This window comes from Pelobates fuscus, chromosome 13 (assembly GCF_036172605.1).
Source record: "Pelobates fuscus isolate aPelFus1 chromosome 13, aPelFus1.pri, whole genome shotgun sequence".
Classification (NCBI taxonomy): Eukaryota; Metazoa; Chordata; class Amphibia; order Anura; family Pelobatidae; genus Pelobates; species Pelobates fuscus.
Window position 1 is genome coordinate 85,699,532 of NC_086329.1, and position 6,088 is coordinate 85,705,619.

The window sequence follows — 6,088 nt, forward strand, 5'->3', positions numbered from 1 at the left end:
TACCCTTAGGCTGTAATGTCACTGCATTATCTGGGGAAAGTGTTTACTGCAAAATACCTGAACAAAATAATTATACACCCCAGAACAAATACAATGAGCTGTAGTTCTGGTGATTATAGTGCCCCTCTAAGCTCAAATGGAAAAACAAATTGTAGAATTTTTCCAAACTAGCAAATCTTTTAAAGGAACACTACAGTCTCCTAAATTACTTTAGCTAAATAAAGCAGTTTTAGTGCATAGATCATTCCCCTGCACTTTGTTTCTGTTTATGCAGCCCTAGCCATACCTCCCCTGGCTGTGATTGACAGAGCCTGCATGAAAACAACAACTGGTTTCACTTTCAAACAGATGTAATTTACCTTAAATAATTGTATCTCAATCTCTAAATTGAACTTTAATCACATACAGGAGGCTCTTGCAGGGTCTAGCAAGCTATTAACATAGCAGGGGATAAGAAAATCTTAATTAAACAAAACTTGCAATAAAGAAAGCCTAAATAGGGCTCTCTTTACAGGAAGTGTTTATGGAAGGCTGTGCAAGTCACATGCAGGGAGGTGTGACTAGGGTTCATAAACAAAGGGATTTAACTCCTAAATGGCAGAGGATTGAGCAGTGAGGCTGCAGGGGCATGTTCAATACACCAAAACTGCTTCATTAAGCTAAAGTTGTTTAGGTGACTATAGTGTCCCTTTAATGCGTCTGGTTTTGCCTCCTTAATTCATTCAGAATTTGGCGGAAAATGTGGAATTTAGTTAATAGTCATGTGAGGTGAGACTGTGTAGCCAGCAGTTAAAGCGGACAATGTCACTTTCTGGAGACTTCGCAGAATGGTAAAGACTCACAACTGTGACATTGCTGCTGGGGAGCAGGCAAAGGTGAGATCTACTTACCTGAACCCGTTCCTCGCTGGCTCTGCCATCCTCTTCCATGGGGTCGTCTTTTGATTCAGGCGGTTGAGCTGCCAGAAGCCAATGTGACTGCTGTACTCTCGCACGTGCACGAGAGTACAGCAGTGAGATCTATGGATGATCTTGCGAGAACACAAAATCCTCTATTGAAAAAAAACTAATTTCCCTGTAGCACCACTGGTGACTGTTGGGGAATTGACATGGTTTGACTGCACAGATCCGCCCAGTGTCTAGAAGTGTCAGGCGGAAGAAAAATACTGATACTAGTCCCTACCTTGTCTCAGTATATCTTTTGACTGGAGGCTTTCCTGCCCAATATGCTTTAAAGGGACACTATAGGCATCCAGACTACTTGAAGTAGTCTGGGTGCACTGTCCCTGTCCCACTTAGTCATTTAGTGTAAAATAGTGCAGTTTTAGAGAAACAATGTTTACATTGCTGTACTAAGACTGCCTCTAGTGGCTGTCTACTAGAGGTGCTTCCTGAAGTTTAACAGTGTTTATTTCGTTTGACAACACTGGACATCCTAACGCTTTGCATGAGGACGTCCAGTGTGAGAGAAAATTCCATAGGGGCAGTGCTTTCCAATGGGGAAGAGCTAATATGCTTGCTGCACATATGCATTTGGTCTCCCCCTTTTATGATGTCATGGATGACGCCATAGGGACCTTGGTGCTGGGATTGGGTAAGCGAATAAAGCTTTATTAAGCCTTTACAACACAGGGAGGAGGCCGTCGAGGCTGAGGAACACCTTAGTGTTCCTTTAACCCCTTAAGGACACATGCCATGTGTGACATGTCATTATTCCCTTTTATTCCAGAAGTTTGGTCCTTAAGGGGTTAAAGAGAACCCTGTCATATAAAAAAAGCCTTACCTGGCCTTCCGCTCCAGTACCACAACCTAATTAACCCCTTAAGGACCAAACTTCTGTAATAAAAGGGAATCATGACATGTCACACATGTCATGTGTCCTTAAGGGGTTAAAGTGGTGATAGTTACACTTTTGTAGCACACACCTCCATACTGCCTGTGCTCAGGGGCGGACTGAGAGAGTCCTGGGCCCTCGGGCAAAATTAGGACCTGGGCCCCCTCCAGATAGATATATATATATACTGTTGTAATGTACCTTGTATTTGCATGTAAAGTGAATGAATGTTTCTGTGTATATTCACTGTAAGTGAATATATGTATGTCTTTGTGTGAGGTATTAGGATTCAAAATATATTTGATTGTATGTGCATGTGAAGTGAATGTATGTTTCTGTGTATACTTACTGTAAGTTGTGTTGGGATATTAGGATTCAAAATATATTTGATTGTATGTGCATGTGAAGTGAATGTATGTTTCTGTATATACTTACTGTAAGTCGTGTTGGGATATTAGGATTTAAAATATATTTGATTGTATGTGCATGTGAAGTGAATGTTTCTGTGTATATTTACTGTAAGTGAATATATGTATGCCTTTGAATCCTCATATCCTAATACGAAATACAGAGTATCTATGAAGGTACACTATAGGCACCAATACCACTTCCGCTCATTGAAGTGGTCTAGGTACAGTGTCCCAGGTCCCTTAACCCTGTAAAAGAGGGGGGCACTTTAGGAAGCTATAGTGCTAGGGAAAAATAAAAAATGTTTCCTGGCATATAGTTTCCCTTTAAGTAGATAAAAACTGTGGGGAAGGGCAGGGGAATATAGGCTGAAGTGGGTGCTGGGGCATAGAAACTGTAGTGGTTTTAGGGGCTGTAGTGGGGGCAGAGGCTGTATTGGGTATAGAGGCTACAGTGGGGGCAGCGAATAATAGGGGCCATAGTGGGGGTAAGGCGAAATAGTGACTATAGAGGGGGCAGGGGGTAATAGAAGCTATAGTGGGGACAAGGGGTAATAGAAGCTACAGTGGAGACAAGGGGTAATAGAAGCTACAGTGGGTGCAGGGTAGTGATAGGGACTGTGGTAGTTGCAGGGGAGGCATAGGGACTGTGGTTGTTTCAGGGGGATAGGGGCTGTAGTAAGTGCAGACAGCAATAAAGGCAGTAGTGGTTGCAGGGAAAAAGGGCAGTAGTGGGCATGGGAGCTTTCATGGATATAGGGTTGTAGTGGATGCAGGTGTTTAGAGGCTGTAGTTGGTATATCAGCTGTAGTGGGTGTAGAGGCTGCAGGGGTTCTAGTGGTTTTATGGGATATAGGGGCTGTAGTGGGTGCATGGTATATAGAGACTGTAGTGGGTATAGGGACTATAGGAGGTGTAGTGGGGTATTGTACAGCGCTACGGAATCTGATGGCGCTATATAAATAATATAATAATGGATAAGGGCTGTAAGGAATATATAGGCATGCGGTAAAGGGGCTGTAGTGGGTATAGGGACTGCATGGGGTACAGGGTCTGTAGAGTAGGGAGTAGGGGGAAGAAGGGAGTAGGGGGGCAGCATGGTGTAGGAGAGCAGCAGGGGGGTTGCTGGGGCTAGAGGGGCAGCAGGGGGTAGGGGGACAGCAGGGGGTCTGTTGGGGCTAGAGGGTCGGCAGGGGGTCTGCTGGTGCAGCAGAGGGTAGAGGGGCTGTGGTGGGTATAGGGGTTGTAGTAGGTAGAAGTGCCGCAGGGGTAAGGGTTGCTGGGGGTAGAGGAGTAGCAGGGTGTATGGGGGGCAGCAGGGAGTAGGGGGCCAGCAGGGAGTAAGTGGGTAGAGGGGCAGAAGGGTGTAGGGGGGCCAGCAGGAGGTAGGTGGCAAAGGGGCAGAGGGGCCAGCAGATAGTAGGGGGCAAAGGGGCAGAGGGGCCAGCAGGAGGTAGGGGGGGCAAAGGGAGTAGGGGGCAAAGGGGCAGCAGGGTGTAAGGGGGCCAGCAGGGAGTAGGGGGTCGCAGGGGGTTTGCTGGGGCTAGAGGGGCAGCAGGGGGTTGGGGGACAGTGGGAGGTCTGCTGGGGCTAGAGGGTCAGCAGGGGGTTTGCTGGGGTGGTAGAGGGGTTGTAAGGGATAGGGGCTGTGGTGGGTATAGGGGTTGTAGTAGGTAGAAAGGCTGCAGGGGTAAGGGCTGCTGGGGGTAGAGGAGTACCAGGGAGTATGGGGGGGGGGGAGGTGGGGGGTCAGCAGGGAGTAGGGGGCCAGCAGGAGGTAGGGTGGGCAGCACCAGGTAAGGGGGCCAGCAAGGAGTAGGGAGCAAAGGGGCAGAAGGGGTAGCAGGGAGTAGGGGGTGTGCTGGGGCTAGAGGGGCAGCAGGGGGTAGAGGGACAGCGGGAGGTCTTCTGGGGCTAGAGGGTCGACAGGGGGTCTGCTGGGGCAGCAGAGGGTAGAGGGGCTGTAAGGGGTAGGGGCTGGGGTGGGTATAGGGGTTGTAGTAGGTAGAAGGGCTGCTGGGGGTAGAGGAGCAGCAGGGGGTTGAGGGGCAGCGGGGAGTAGAGGGGCAGCAGGGAGTAAGTGGGAAGAGGGGCAGAAGGAGGTAGAGGGGACAGCAGGGGGTGCCAGCAGGGGGTAAGGGGCAGCCAGCAGGGAGTAGGGGGCAAAGGGGCCAGCAGGAGTTAAGGGGGCCAGCAGGGAGTAGTAGGCAAAGGGGCAGCAGGGGGTAGAGGGGTAGCAGGGAGTAGGGGTGCCAGTATAAGGTAGAGGGGCAGCAGGGGGCAGGGGGGCCAGCATTAGGTGGAGGGGCAGCAGGGGGCAAAGGGGCTGCTGGGGTAGATGAGTAGCAGGGGGTAGAGGGGCAGCAGGGGATAGGGGGGCCAGCAGGAGCTAGAGGGACAGCAGGGAGTATGGGGCAAAGGGGCAGTAGAGGGTATAGGGGCTGTAGGGGTAGGGGCTGTGGTAGGTATAGGGGTTGTAGTGGGCTGCAGGGGGTAGAGGGACAGCGGGAGGTCTTCTGGGGCTAGAGGGTCGACAGGGGGTCTGCTGGGGCAGCAGAGGGTAGAGGGGCTGTAAGGGGTAGGGGCTGGGGTGGGTATAGGGGTTGTAGTAGGTAGAAGGGCTGCTGGGGGTAGAGGAGCAGCAGGGGGTTGAGGGGCAGCGGGGAGTAGAGGGGCAGCAGGGAGTAAGTGGGAAGAGGGGCAGAAGGAGGTAGAGGGGACAGCAGGGGGTGCCAGCAGGGGGTAAGGGGCAGCAGGGAGTAGGGGGCAGCCAGCAGGGAGTAGGGGGCAAAGGGGCCAGCAGGAGTTAAGGGGGCCAGCAGGGAGTAGTAGGCAAAGGGGCAGCAGGGGGTAGAGGGGTAGCAGGGAGTAGGGGTGCCAGTATAAGGTAGAGGGGCAGCAGGGGGCAGGGGGGGCAGCATTAGGTGGAGGGGCAGCAGGGGGCAAAGGGGCTGCTGGGGTAGATGAGTAGCAGGGGGTAGAGGGGCAGCAGGGGATAGGGGGGCCAGCAGGAGCTAGAGGGACAGCAGGGAGTATGGGGCAAAGGGGCAGTAGAGGGTATAGGGGCTGTAGGGGTAGGGGCTGTGGTAGGTATAGGGGTTGTAGTGGGCTGCAGGGGGTAGAGGAGTAGCAGGGGGTAGAGGGGCAGTAGGGAGGCAGCAGAGGGTAGAGGGGCAGTATGAGGTGAGGAGCAGCAGCATGGGGACAGCAGAGGGTCTACTGGGGGTAGAGGGGCAGTAGGGAGGCAGCAGGGGGTAGAGGGGTGGGGGGGCACCAGGGGGTAGAGGGGTGGGGGGCAGCAGAGGGTCTACTGGGGGTAGAGAGGCAGTAGGGAGGCAACAGGAGGTAGAGGGGTGGGGGGCAGTAGGGGGTAGAGGGGCAGTATGGGGTGAGGAGCAGCAGGGGGACAGCATAGGGTCTACTGGGGGTAGAGGGGCAGTAGGGAGGCAGAGGGGTGGGAGGCAGCAGGGGGTAGAGGGGCAGTATGGGGTGAGAAGCAACAGAGGGTCTACTGGGGGTAGAGGGGCAGCAGGGAGTAGGGGGCAAAGGGGCAGCAGAGGGTAGAGGGGCTGTAGGGGTAGGGGCAGTAGGGGGTAGAAGGAAGAGGAGCTGCTGGATGAAGAGGAGCCTTACCTTTGGCCAGAGGGGTGAATCCTTCTCCCAGCAGCACTGGAGCATGCTGTCTCTCACTGAAGTGCTGCCTGTAACACAGATCAGGCAGCTCCGCACGGCTCCCTGACCTTTTGACACATGATGTCATTTCCTCTATGAGGAGCCGCACGGAGCTGCCTGATCAGCACTACAGACAGCTCTCCTGCTCTGCTCACCAGTCAGGCACAGTGAGAGAC